Genomic DNA, 15213 nt, shown 5'->3' on the forward strand with positions numbered 1-15213 from the left:
GGGTGAGGGTGGGAGGCCTGCTGTTTCCTGGACTCTGTATAGTAAACCCTGAAGGGCTGACAGCTCTCCCTCAAGGTGCCCCCGCAACCTCTCACCTCCAAAGTGCCCAAGTCAGCTCCTCTCATAGACTCTAGTTCATAAACCTCTGAAAGCTGGTTTGATTAAACAAAGGGAGCGTGGAGACAGGTTCTCGGAGCATCAATGTCTGGCCTCCCCTTCCCCAGCAGGTGCCTGAGACGTCTGCTTGAGCCCCTGGTCTCTGGGGTCAGTGGTCCCTGGATGGGCCATCTGCATGGAGGCCTAGGGCAGAGCAGCTGGTCCCTCCAGGGATGGATTTCGGTGCAGTTACACATGCCTCACTCCTGGGCTTAAAGGAGGGCACTAGAGAGCTAGAGAGGTAATGGGAAAGAAACCCAGGCCAAAAAAGACCAAAGCTGCTTGCTCTTTCTTAGTGGGGTGAGACTGGCCGCGGTCTGACCCCCTGCACGCTCTCTAGCAGCCAGGACCACACGTGCTGGGAGGGTTCATTCCTCTCCTGGCCCAACATCCTGCAGCCCCCAGCGGCCCTTCACCTCCGGGCCAGCAGAGGTCAGAATAGCTCCATCCGCAATCAAACCAAGGCAGTGACCCTGGACTTGGAATTCAAGAAGCATTTCTCATAAGACAGTCATTTGCTTTTAATGTTACTTCATTTAATATTTGTATTTCTTTTAAATTTCACATATTTCATATGTATAAAAACACATGTAATACACATAATGAAACAGTAAAAGGAAACACCCATAAAGAAGCTTAAGAACTGGCACTTTGTACACGCTGCTACATTTGTCTCTATTTCCTCCAACCCATCCCCCTTGCCTTACTCCCAGAGGTAAACAGTACTGTTTTTCAAATCTTTTGACTACCACTTCCACAGGAAATATTTTTTACATTGGAACCCAGTACAAATATACATACATGTAAACCAGAAATAACAATATTACTAAATAATACTTAGCCTTAAAAAGGATGATGCCCTCTGATATTTTCTATTCTGTTTCTCTAAAAGAAGAAATGGCTAAGCCAATTAATGGCTAGACCCATAAATTAGTGGGTCACTCCTCAGTTTGAAAAATTATATTTGAGAGATAAGTTTAGGAGTTAAGTCATTGGGTTGTACAAGTTATCAACTTTATAGAAAATTTTCAAACTATTTTCCAAGTGACCATCCCCACTTTAAAGTCCCACCACTGCATATGACTGTCCCTATTACTCCACATCCTTATCAATACTTGCTATTACTAGACTGCTTAATTTCTGCCAATCTAGAGGTATAAACTATGGTCTCAACTGGATTCCTTAGAAATGGAGTCTAGCTTCTGACTGTTGATTTGCCATGCCTGTTTCTTCATCAGTGATGGGCTTTCATGTCTTCTGCTCAGTGTCCCAGTGGGCTGACATCACTATTATTCACTTATTATTCTGGATACTAAAGTTTTGTCATTAAGTATACTTGCCTTTTTACATTTTTATTGTCTCTCAATGAATACAATTTCTTAATTCCAATGTTACTGAATGCAATGATCCTTCTGTCTTGTTTAAAGATATTCCTTGTCACCCTGAATCAGAAAGAATTTGCAGGACTTCCCTGGTGGTCCAGCAGTTAAGACTCTGTACTCTCTATGCAGGAGGCCAGGTTCCATCCTGGTCAAGGAACTAGATCCCGCAGGCCAAAACTAAAGATTTCACACACGGCAACTAAAAGGTCCCACATGCTGAAACTGAAGATCCTTCATGCCATAACTAAGCCTCAGTGCAGCCAAATAAATAAATCCTAAAAAAAATTGTTTTCTTCTAAATATCTTAAAGTTTTGTCTTTTACATTTAAGTCTGTATTCCATCCAGAATGAATGTCTATGGAAGGCATGAGGTTGGGATCCAATTCTTGCTTTTTCCACCTGACAATCAGATGTCCTGGATAGCACCATCTGTCAGTATCTTCCCTCACGATGCGCATGGCCACTAGTGTCATGTATCTGGTTTCTGTTCAGGTGTGGGTCTGTTTCTGGCCTTTCTGTTTGGATCTATTGGCCAGTTTGTCTGTTCCTGCATCAAGATCACTGTTTCAGTTACTATAGCTTTATGGTAATCTTCCCAAGAGGTGGGAGAAGCCTTCTCGTCTTTTTCTCCTCTCTTCTCTGCCTCTCTTGCCTCTTCCTTCAGGAATGTCTCTGCTATTCTTGGTCTTCTGCTCTTATATGTAAATTTTAGAGTCAGTCTGTCAAATTCATTCAGAATGGTTTGGATTTTCATTGGAATCACAATTCATCTATTCCCTTGTGGCTCAGCTGGTAAAGAATCTGCCTGCAATGTGGGAGACCTGGGTTCAGTCCCTGGGTTGGGAAGATCCCCTGGAGAAGGGAAAGGCTACCCACTCCAGTATTCTGGCCTAGAGAATTCTATGGACTTCTCCTAGAGAAGTCCATGGAGTTGAAAAGAGTCAGACAAGACTGACCAACTTTCACTTCACTTCATAGAATGTGGGGACAATTAACATTTTTGTGATATTGAGTCCCCTATCTATAAATAAGTCTTTTCATTTCTTTAGATCCTTTTCAATGCTTTTTTTTTTTGGCTCTGCCACAGGGCATTGGAATTTTAGTTCCCTGACCAGGGATTGAACCCGTGCACCCAGTGGAAGTGCAGAGTCTTAACCACTGGACTGGCAGGGAAGTCCCTCAATGCATTTTAATAAAGTTTTATAAAGGATTTCATATAGGTCTTGCACATCTTCTGTTAGATATATTGCTAGGTACCTTATTATTTTATTGTTATTTAAAATACTATCTCTTGTGTTTTCTAATTTTTGCTGGTATGGAGAAAGATAATTGATTTGTATACATTGATCTTAAATCCAATAATCTTACTAAACTCTCTTACTAATTCTAATAATTTACCTATAGATTCTTTTGGGTTCTTTGTGGACATATCTATAAGTGATACAAGACTGCTTCTTTTATTCTAACAGAAGAATATACTGTTTATTTATATTTCCTGTCATACTGTACTGCTAGGACTTATAGGAAAATGTAGAATAGAATCAGTGATAGAAGACATACACACATACAGTCTTACTACTAATTTTTTAATTTGTATGTTTATTTTTAATTTTCCCCCAGCTTCACTGTGACATTATAACATTGTATAAGTTTAAGGTGTACAATTACACCATAAGGTTTGTTAATACGTCCATCACCTCACATAACTACCTTTTGTCTGTGTATGTTGAGACTGGATAATGAAAATGTGGTAAATGTATTTACATATGTGTGTGTGTGCGTGCTTACATGCTCAGTTGTGTCCCACTCTTTGTGACCCCATGGACTGTAGCCCACAAGGCTCCTCTGCCCATGGGATTTCCCAGGCACAAATACTGGAATGGATTGCCATTTCCTTCTCCAGGGCATCTTCCCGACCCAGAGACTGCGCCTCCTGCACGGCAGGCATCTCCTGCATTGGGATATTATGTAGTTATAAAAAAGGACATTACTGATTTTAAATAGATTTCTTCTAACATTTTAGAAGCTCCCCTCTAATCCTGGTTTTCCAACATGTTTCTGTTTTATATTAACTATGAACGAGCACTCTACATATGTGTTTTTTTAACCTTTAATCTATCAGTTAAGTAAAGTGAATGTAAAATTATCTAACATTAAACCATCCTTGTATTTGTGGGATGAAACCAATGTATTTTAAATGCATTTATGTGCATGAGTGAGACTGGGCTGCAATTTTTATTTTATTGTATTGACCTTGCCTGGGTTTGGTATCATGGCAGTACTGGCCTAATAGAACAAGTATTTCCTCTCTTGCTATTCCCTGGAAGAGATTGCAGAAGATTGGAATAAATATGGTATAAATAAATAGTATGTTCTTTGAACGTTTGGTAAAACTAAACTATCAAATCACCTGACTTAGTATTTTCTTTGTCTATTCAATGAGTTAATGGTTACGACACTCTTAGGCTTCCCAGATGGTGCACTGGTAAGAGGATCTACCTACCAATGCAGGGGACACATAAGACGCAGGTTCAATCCCTGGGTCGGGAAGACCCCCTGGAGAAGGAAATGGCAACCCACTCCAGTGCTCTTGCCTGGAGAATTCCACAGACAGAAGAGGATGGTGGGCTACAGTCCAGGGGGTTTGCAAAAGAATCAGACACACCTGAAGGGACTGAGCGCGCGCACACACACCCACACAGACACACACACCCACACACACACACACCCAGACAGACAGACAGACACACACACCACTCAAGACTTCTACCTTTTTCTTGATGGACTGTAGGCCACCAGGCTCCTCTGTCCATGGGATTTCCCAGGCAAGAATACCGGAGTGGGTTGCCATTTCCTCCTCCAGGGGATCTTCCCTGAATATAGTTAGTGAGTTATAATTTTTATAGAAAGGTTCCCTTTTCTATTCAAATTTATTGCCATAACATTGTTTGTAGTATTTTCCAGCTATCATTAGAAATCATTAATTTGTTGGATCTGAATTATGTTTTTTAACATTGTTAATTTTGTTTAGTTGTGATGACTCCCTTCTGTCTTGATTTGACTCACTAGAGATTTAACTGCTTTATTAGTCTTCTCAAAGAACTAACTCTTAATTTTGTTGTTCCTCTTTATGGTGTTTTAAATTATTCTTAATTCTACCCTTATACATTCCTTGGGTTTATTCCACTGTTTTCTCTTTAGAATTGTCTTCTTTTATTGTATGTTTAGTTCATTAATATTTAGCCTTTCTTGTTTTCTAATATTAGCATTTAAGACTATAACCTTCTAAGTGCCACTTTTGTTCCAAATATAAGCTTTGAAATGTGACGTTTTGATTATTGTTTAGTTCTTAGTATTTTAGACTTGTGCTATAATTTATCTGACCTGTGCATTAAGAAGCATGTTTTTTAAATGTTCAAATGTATAGTGATTTTAAATTTACTTTTGTTACTAACGTCTAACTTAAGTGCACTGTGGTCAGAGAATGTGCTCTGTAGGATTCAGACATCCTGAAATTTATTGAGACTTGCTTTATGATCTAATATGGTTTTCACTTCAAAAACTATATTCCATGTATTAAATTACAAATTCTTTTATTGTTGGGAAAAAAGTTCTATATGCCATTGCGTGTGTGCATGCTAAGTTGATTCAGTCGCGTCTGACTCTTTGTGACCCCATGGACTGTAGCCCACCAGGCTCCACTGTTTGTGAGATTATCCAGACAAGAATAGTCGAGTGTGTTGCCATTCCCTTCTCCAGGGGATCTTCCCAGCCCAGGAGTTGAACCCAGGTCTGTATTGTAGGCAGATTCTTTACTGTCTGAGCTCCCAGGAAAGCCCCTGTATGCCATTAGACTAAGATAATTAACCATATTGTTGAAATTTCTGTATGTTTTCTCATATTTTGACTGTGTGACCAATTTGAGAAAGTTGCCTTAAAATCTACCACTGTGAGGAAGGATTTATAAATTTATCCCCAAATTTCTTACAATATTAGTAAGTTTAAAATTGTTATACTGTCCTGTGAGTTGGCTCTTTTAGGATTACAAATGAATCCCTTCTTAAATTCAACTTTACTTTCTACTTTTCTTTATGCATTGTGTATATCTTATCATCTTACAGTAAACAGCTAGATAAAAAAAATTCAACCTGATTATTAACTGTCAAGTTTGCTCCATTTAACTTTATTGTGATTACTGACATATTTGGTCTGATTTCTACCACCTGTTTTTCCCCCACTTTTCTTATGTGTATTTCTCTTTTGATTTTTTTTCTAATTTATTTTCTTCCTCTACTGCTTAAGAAATTATCCAAGTTATTTCTAGTCTTTTAGTAGTTACCTTTGGAATTTGACAATTTGTATTTTCTATAGACTGAATGTTTGTGTCCCCAAAATTCATGTGTTGAAACCTAACTCTCAATGAGATGGTATTTGGAGGTAGGCCCTTGGGAGGTAATTAGATCATGAGGTGGGGGGAGCCCTTATGATGGGATTAGTGCTCTTTTATAAAAGAGACCCCACAGAACCCTCTTGCCCCTCTGCCATGTGAGGGGTCAGTGAGGAGATGGCTGTCTATCAGCCAGGAAGCAAGTGTCTGTCATCACTGAATCTGCTGGTACCTGGATCTCGGACTTCCCAGCCTCCAGATCTATGAGAAATAAACATCTATTGTTTATAAGCCACCTAGCCTCTGAACAGACCAAAACAGTATTCAATTTCACAAAGATTTAATTTGTTTTTTTGGTTGTGCCACATGGCTTGTGGGATCTTAGTTCCCCCACCAGGGATCGAATGTAGGCCCATGGCGGTGAAGCGCTGAGCATTAACCACTAGAGTGCATGCGTGCTCAGCTGCCCCAGTCGTGTCCGACTCCTTGCGGCTCCATGGACTGTACGTAGCCCGCCAGGCTCCTCTGTCCATGGGATTCTCCAGACAAGAATACTAGAGTGGGTTACCATACCCTCCTCCAGGGGATCTTCCCAACTCAGGGATCCAACGCAGGTCTCCCGCATTGCAGGCGGATTCTTTACCAGCTGAGCCACAGGGAAGCCCAAGAATACTGGAGTGGATGGCTTATCCCTTCTCCAGCGGATCTTCCCTATCCAGAATCGAACCGCGGACTCCTGCACTGCAGGCAGATTCTTTACCAACTGAGCTATCAGGGAAGCCAAAATGTATAATAGTTAAAAGGTAAAATATTCTTCTTGAAAAATACACTCCCTTCCTGACACATATGCTATTATTGTACAAAATTTCAGTTCTGTTCTTAATTCTATGAAATAGGTATTAGTGTTTGTATTTCTTGGAAAGAAACACTTGTCTATAGATTCACCTGTGTGTATGGTGGCCAGCCTTCAAGAGAGCCCCCAATACCTCCTGGCATCCACACCTCTGTACATTGTCCTTTCACAGTGCGCCAGGGCTAGTCTGGGTGACCAGTAAAAACAGGGCAGAACTGATATGCTACTTCCAGTATCAGATTATAAAAGGCACCACAGCTTTCTTTTCTTACTTTCTCTCTCAAGGATTGCTTGCTCTAGGGAACGTTACCTGCCATGTTTTAAGCATGCTCAGGCATCCTTGTGGAGAGGCCCACATGGCAAAGAACCGAGGAGCTCGGTTCAAAAGCCCATGAGGAAGTAAGCCTCCCATGAACCACTAACCGAGCTTGATCATCCAGCCTTCACCGACCATCACCCTGGCTGCCAGTTTGACCACAAGCTCATCAAAGGCTCAGAGCACAACCACTCAGCTCCACTCCTCCTGACTGCTGACCCTCAGAAACTGTGCGAGACAATAAACATCTGTTGTTTTAAGCTACTGTTATGTTGCGACAGATAACTCATGGCGTGTATTTACTAACCCACTTGTTTATGATTCCTTTTGAATCTCAGGCATCCATCAAGCCATTTTCTTTATTCCTGGAGAACATCTTAGAATTTTCTTTAATGAAGACCTACTAGCTGTAAACTCTTGTTTTTCTTTATCATCTCACCCTTCTGGGGGGCAGATCTAACATTCCCCAGTAATTCCAACCTTTAGTAGTCAAGCCTTTGTCTAATTCCCTCCCCTGAACAGGGGCAGCAGCTGGGACAGCTTCTAGCCAGCAGAGGGGTTATGAGGCAAGCAAGGCCCCTCCAGGGAAGAGGAAGGACAGAGGTCAAGAGTCCCAGGCCACCAGTCACTGCTACACCTCTCCACGGCTCCACCTAATTACCTCCATAGATGCTGAGATTCAAGGAAATCCCCCCACCCCAACACACACACATACACTCTGAATTCCTAAACGGAGTTATACAATTCCAGGTTCTGCAAGGGATAAACAGGCGAACAAGACAGGGGGGCAGTGTGTGAAAGCAGAGGACTCAAGATATTTCAGCAAATGTGAAGAGAGCTTCACAAGAGGCGGAGACTACACTCGAGGAGTAGCCAGCATGGCAGGCACAGAAAAGGGAGCAGGGAATACAACAGGGCACCTGGGAGGTTTCCATGGAGGAGCTGACATTCCAGCTGAACCTTGAAAGCAGGATGGGATTCTGAGGGACTGGGGTAAGAAAAGAGAAAAGGAGAGGCATTCCGGTAGAGGAAACAGCATGAGCAAAGGCAGTGAGATGGGAAAACAGGGATCACAAACAGTATTCAATTTCAAGTTCAGTTCAAGTTGCACCTCAAGGTACTTCATTCAGGAGTGGCCACCTGAAGTGGCTTCCTCAGAAGGATTCTGAATGAGGGCAGGTAGATGTGAGGGCCTTCATCCATCTGTGATGTCTGCACAGCGCAGGAGGGGCCGTGACAGCCATCTGCCAAGTATTTGCCATTTTGAGAGTAAGATACCTTCCAAAACAGTGAATAATCAAGTTGTGTAAAGCATGAGAGTGTGGGTGGTGAGAATTCTGATAAGAGAGCCGGAGTCAGCCTCTAGAGGATCTTGCATGCCAGGCTAAAGAGTAAAGACCTGTCTTTGTATTCTAAAGAAAACACTTCTGATCAAGTTACAGTGAGCTGAAAGAAATATTGTTAGAGATTTGGAAAGAGACCAACTCTCCTCCTTCAAGCTGCTGCCCAGGCCAGGACTACACCAGCCACACCTCAGCATAAGCCTCCTCGGGGGACCTCTTGGCCCCCACACCCATTTTTAAAAATCTCGCTGGTCCCTCTGGCACTGCCCCTGAGTCAAGTGGCCAAGGACGCAGACAGAGCCTCTGAAGGGACACAGAATGTCTTTCTCTTGTGGCTGCACCGAGGAACTCTATCTCTTTCTCCTCTCCCTCCCACACAACTGCCCCCTCTCCGTCCTACACCACACATTCCTTTCTCCCAGAAAGGAGGTGAGGCTGCCCAGGGCTGGCCGAGGGGAGGGGGAGGTTAAGAGGTGGTAGGAGTGGTAAACCTCATTTCCAGGCCACAGAGTCTAAGCAGTAGATGAAAGGGTAGGGGGGGTGGATCTTTGGAAGATGAAAAAGCAAGGCAGAGTTGGATGGAGCTAGGAGAGAGGGTTCAGGAACATCACATTAGCCACCTGCATGTGTGAGATCATGGACCCCCTACCTGGGAAAGCCTACGGACTTGGTCCCCTGGAATGGAGATCTGGTGAAGTCCTCACTTTTAGATGGGGGTGGGGTATCTCTGGAACTCTAGATCTTTCAGACCATCCTCCCCATCTGGAAAACGGAACCAGCCACCTTGTGCTTCCTCTGAAGCATCTTCAGAGAGAGAATTCAGTTTCCACTCATTTTCCTGCTCCGTTCCACGCTCTCATTTATCTTGACACTGGTGAACAGCTGACACTTCCGGTGGCAACAGCCTGTCCATGTTAATTTCCCTCCCTGATCTCTCTGCTGTCTGCACAGTTGCTTTTCTGCATGTGCAGGAGAGAGCAATCAGAAGAGTTTCTCTGGTGATTATCTTTCCATACTGAGTCACATAATTTCACATAATTGCCGGGTAAAAGCTGCTCAGAAAGAGAAGCCACGAGCTGATGATATAGCATCACGCTATATTATTTTTGATTCCACGAAGCAGTGAGGTAGATCAGAATACCCAGTTCTATTGTGAAAATAACTCAGAAACAACCTCCCTTTAAAATGCACAAGCTCCAAATTACAGGGAAACATTCTCATCTCATCCTCATCTCTGTCTCACTCAGCCCCCAAGACCTCGCTTCCCTTCCCTGGCATCCCACCTGCTTGCCTTCCCTAGGGTTCAGCCCATCAAAAATGTGCCCAGAGGGAACACCAAGGCCTGGGTCCTGGCAGGATCCCCAGAGAAAGATAAGGCCCCCTCCCTAGTAAGGACATGCCGGAAGGGGACCTTTATGGGGTCACAGAATGCCTGGAAAAGTGAAAGTGTTAGTCGTTCAGTCGTGTCTGACTCTTTGTGACCCTATGGACTGTAGCCCACCAGGCTCCTCTGTCCATGGGATTTTCCAGGTAAGAATACTGCAGTGGGTTGCCATTCTCTTCTCCAGGGAAGCTTCCTGACCCAGGGATCGAACCTGGGTCTCCTGCATTGCAGGCAGATTCCTAACCATCTGAGCCACCAGGGAAGCCCTAAGAATACCTGGGCTCACTGTTTAGGCTAACTGGTTACCCTGGACTGTTATTACATGCCAGGGGACAAGATTTAGCCTATGATATATCCAAATCTTTGGAACAAAGAAGCCTGTAAAAAGAAGATTTTGCTGTGTATAAATAGGATATAAGCACGATGTGAGGTATACCAGATGGACTTAGAACCACTGAATGCCAGTGAGTTAGAATGATTGAGATGAAAGCTCTTTATTTGAGGAGTCTGAAGTGCCAACAGAGAAGTGATGTAGCCAATGCATCTACCCAGAACTCACACCCCCAGCTCCTGCCTGCGGCTCTGTTATGCTGGCACTGGGCGCCGGGCAGGCCAGGACTGGAGGAGAGGAGTACCATGAGCGAAACAAGCAGGCTGGGCAATGCCTGAGAGCGCTCCGGCAGCCTGGCTGGAGCCAGGAAAGAAGACAAGGCACCTCAGGAATGCGGTGACCAAGGCAGTGAGGAGGGAGAAGCACTGACAGGCTCCTGGCTCTGCATTAGAAGATTATCTTGAGGGAATTCTTTGGTGGTCCAGTGGTTAGAACTCTGCACTTCCACTGCAGGGGGCACGGGTTCGATTTCTGGCTAGGGAACTATGATCCCACATGCTGTGTGGCTTGTCCAAAAAGATAAAGACCGCCTTTGGTTGGTCAGATGTCAAGGGGGCCGTGCTGGCTCCTGGGAAGGCGCCTGTTGGAACCACGTCCACAAAGTGTCTTCAGAAGGCCTGGAGGCCAATGCCTCACTCTCTCAACAGGAGGCAAAGAGATGATCAGAACAGTCCTTTCTGATTATTCTGGCTGGGCTGTGTGAGTGAGTCGGTAAAGAACCTGCCTGCAATGCAGGAGACCCAGGTTCAATCCCTGAGTCAGGAAGATCCCCTGATGAACCCACTCCAGTATTCTTGCCTGGGAAAATCCCACGGACAGAGGAGCCTGGCGGGCTACAGTAGATGGGGACGCAAAGAGTTGGATGTGACTGAGCAACACACACACACTTATCACTGTAGCATAGATATGAATGGTCTAAGGCCGGGCTAATGGCTGAAAGCAGAGACTAAAAATTATCACAGACAAACTGGTCTGATTTATGGGGGAAAAGGTGGATGCTTTACATTTCTAAGACATTAGTAAGTCTAACTGTTTGGGAGGAAAATATTATAGAAGGCAAGAAGTCTGATCTCTTTGGAGTCAGGGGCCTGGCTCCAGCAGCCATTTCAAGCCTCCTTAGCATCTGTTTCTATGAAAGGGTTATGCACACCCTCCATGAATGGTACCTTTGGTCCTCAATCATAACTGCTCACAAATGAGGCTCAGGTGTATGGTCAGTATAATCTGGTGGATGAGGCCCAACTCCCGGCCTGGCTTTGATGTGCACTGTGCTTTTATGAGAACGTGGGCGACATAATGCCTCCAGGCCACACAGGCTGGAATGTTGTCTTTGATCTTCTCGGGCACCCCTTCCGCCTCCCTGGTCTCCCCACTCCCCATCCCCGCTAGGGCAGCCAGGCGTCCTCTACACTCAAGCAAACCATCACCTCCACTCACATGCAGCTGCCCTTCTCTCTAAAGTGCTCATCACCTTTTGCTTCCCAACTTAGATGCTTTGATTCAAAGCTCTCTTGGGATTTTATGTAGAGGAGAAAAAGAAAGCAAACAAAAGGACAGTCATCACCTACATGACTGCTGTCTGGAAGCGCTCCCGAGGGTTCCTCGGGGGTCCTTCCTGACTGAGCTCAGCACTCCTCTCCACCTTCTCTGTACCAAGCTGCTTTCAGGATGGGGAGTGTCTGTCCCTCGCCTCATGTCCCATGTGACAAGTGGCCTGGAATGGAGGTAGGGACCACACCGTGGCCTCAAACCCCCACAATGTACCCTATACTCTTGGACCTTGAAGCTCCCAGAGATCAGCTATCACCAAGTTTCATCATCTGTTTTTGTAAAATGCAAGGTGATTCTTCTCTGTCTTTGGCCCCTTTGGGAAGGTTCAAGGGGGCTTCTCTAGTGGCTCAGTGGTAAAAGAAGATCCCCTAGATGAGGAAGGGGCAACCTACTCCAGTATTCTTGCCTGGGAAATCCCATGGACAGAGGACCTGCACGGGGTCACAAAAGAGTCGGACGTGACTTAGCAACTAAACAACAACAGAAGGCTCAAAACCCCCTTTCCTCATATAGCTGCAAGGTACAGCTGCAGCTTTCTTGACTGTAGAAGCCTCCATACAATGCTTCCCGCAGGCCCATCCACATGCGGCAGAACTTGGAGCCAATGGCATGAACCTCAGGGACACTGAGGGCTGGAGCTCGTGCAGGTACACCAGCCCCGCCCCACTCACACTGCACACTTCTGGGAGCAGAAGCCTGGACCACAGTGTGAAAGCAGATGTGGAACCAAGACAGGTGAGTCTTCTAGGTGAGTCGTCCAGCTGTGAGCTTGGCTGTAGGAATAAGCAAGGTGCTGGCGACTGGCAGTTTGGGAGTCAATGGGACCGAGCCCTACTGGGAGCATTGGAATCATTCTATGGACTCTATGGAAGGAAAGGAGAATGCTGGGATGGGAAGCCCATAGTTACAGCCCAGTCTGGGGCCAGGACTGGATATAAGAAATGATAATAATAATCATGATAAACAGAATATTGGTCAGGTACTATTCTTACTACTTTAAATATTCATTCTCATTGACTCTTAAAAATAGCCTGGAAAATATATGTTACCATCAAACCTATTTTAAAGGGAAACAAACTGAGGCAGAGAAAGAATGGGCCCTTGGATGAGAGCTGGATTCCATACTTCCACCCAGCTCAGCCTGCCTCCCTGCTGAGGGAGGAAGTGTAATCTTCCTGCTGCGAGCCCAGGACTCCAGCGCCCCCAGCCCCACACCCCAGGGGAGGGTTCACACCCACTCAGGGACAAAGGCCACACCGGGCCACCTGCACTGCTGCTCGCAGAGGGCTCACGTCCCTGGCAGCTGCCACTCCAGTCCTTGCTGCTGTCCCAATCCGGTGGGCTTAGGCTGCAAGGCTCGGGCCCGGAGAGAGTCAGATGAACTCTGTAAGAGGGGACTCCTGCCTCTGGGTAAACATTTACCAACCAAGTCCTAGCGTCGCTGGCCTCATACAAACCCCTGAGAGAAAAACAGTGGGATTCACAGTGTCTGCCAGCTCACCCCCAAGAGAGAATTTTCTATTCCCTTGTGGATAGAGAGTTGTTCACTGGAGAGGGTGTTTTTTTTGGTAAGAGAGTATGGAATTTGTGCAGCTGCTTAGGTCAGAGTTGACAGCATAGCATGGAGGGATCTGGAAGTTCAGCCAACCCCGCTGCCCACTTTCCAAGGCCATTATAAAAGTCAAGTGAGGTAATATACGTGAAGGTCCTTTGTAAACTGTAAAGCTCTGTGATAACAATACCTAACAGCTATTAGGCATTCATGGCATGCTAAGTACTGTTATAAGTGGTTTATATGTACTAATTCATTCAATCCTTACGGTAGTTCTAGGAAATGGCTCCATTTATGATTATCCTCAGTATACAGATGGAGAAACTGAAACCAGAAAGGATAAGCAACTTGTCTAAAGTCCTAGAGCCAGAAGGTAGCAGAGCCTGGATTTAGACCCAATCAATCTGGCTCCCAAGTACTTGCTCTGAATCTCTCCACCATCCTGCCTCTCTGCTATTCAGTGGCTTTGGGGGCTTGAACTAGTCACTCTACCTCTTGGAGTCTTTGCTTCTGAAACTGTAAAACAGGAATCTCAGGAGCTGTGAGGATTAGGTGAACTAGCCTCTGTGCATAAGCAGTTATCATTCACCCACATCCATCCCTTTGGTATCTCCTTTTGGAGAGTAGACAGCTCCTCCCCAGCTCCAACCTTGAAGGTCTACTGGAGGCTGCCAATCACAGCCCCTCCCTTGGTGCTAAAAGGACTGGGTTTGAAACTTCAGTGTCCCTCAGGGGTTGTCACACAGTCTGAAGCAATAGAAGAGGGTTCACAGCAGCCAAGGTGTGAGATGTGGGGATGGGGGAATCTGGTGCAGAGCAGCAGCTCACCAGGGAAGAGCTGGCAGGAGAGAGAAGCAGGGAAAAGAGATGGGGAGAGGGTCCCGGCCAGGTATGCTCTGGGCGGCCCCACAGGCTCCCTGTCTTGCCTCAACCAGATGCAATGGTTTGGATCATTTGCAAGGAAGGGGTATCATGTCACAGCAGGAAGTCTCTGCCTGGTAAAAAGCAAGTGCTTTTAAAGTATCAACTGCTGATGCTATTAATATCATTATTCCCCCCCTCCTTCCTCCGCTTCCGCCTTGATTTTCTAGCTTCTCTTGGGAAATGGGGAAGAGAAACAGAGAACAGAGCTGGGGAAAGGCCCCAGTGGCCTCCTTTCACTTCCCTCCACCCATGGAAGGCTCCAGCGTCCCCACAACAGGAGCGGGGACAGGCCCGGTCCACAACAGAAGCAGGCAGACCCGGACTCAACAGAATCAAAAGGCCTCCGGGGGCCACTGCCCTCTTCTTCCTCCAGAAAAACAGGCTGCATTACCCAGGGCCGCCGACAGGAGGCGTGAGGCGCGCAGATCTGCCTGGCGCAGCTGAGGCGGGTGACGTAGCCTCCCAGCCCCAAGTGCGGGAGCCCGCACCCAGAGACCCAGAAGCAAGACAGAGGACATGAGACAGAAAAGGAAAGAAATCCCAGAGAAGAGAAGCTGACCAGGGGAGGGGGCCCAAAGAGAAGTGCAAGAGGGGCAGGCAAAGTGCCCCTTATTGGCAGGCTGGCCAATAAGAGGAGCCACATAAGATAAGACGGTAGGATGGCATCCCGGACTCAATGGACACGAACTTGAGCAAACTCCAGGAGATAGTGAAGGACAGGGAAGCCTGGTGTGCTGCAGTCCATGGGGTCACAGAGTCAGACACGACTTAGCGACTGAACAACAAAGAAAAGGCGCTCCTGATGAAAATTGAACAAGGGATGGACAAGGTGGCAAAGCAAGAAGAGGCTGGAGACTGCTGAGAAAAGAAAGCTACTTTGGAGAAACATCAAGCAAGGCTCCACGCTGTCTTCCTCCCCATGAACCCCCAGCTGGGCCTCCATCCTTGGCTCCCCCGGAGCCTTCACCAGGCCC

General features: G+C 45.9%; 1 protein-coding gene across 2 annotated transcripts in view; it reads right to left on the bottom strand.

Moving 5' to 3' along the window:
* FXYD6 (FXYD domain containing ion transport regulator 6) overlaps positions 1 to 15213 on the bottom strand; it is a 33983-nt gene that overhangs the window by 6507 nt on the left and 12263 nt on the right. The gene's annotated exons all lie outside the window — the stretch shown is intronic.

This window comes from Cervus elaphus, chromosome 1, assembly GCF_910594005.1.
Source record: "Cervus elaphus chromosome 1, mCerEla1.1, whole genome shotgun sequence".
NCBI lineage: Eukaryota > Metazoa > Chordata > Mammalia > Artiodactyla > Cervidae > Cervus > Cervus elaphus.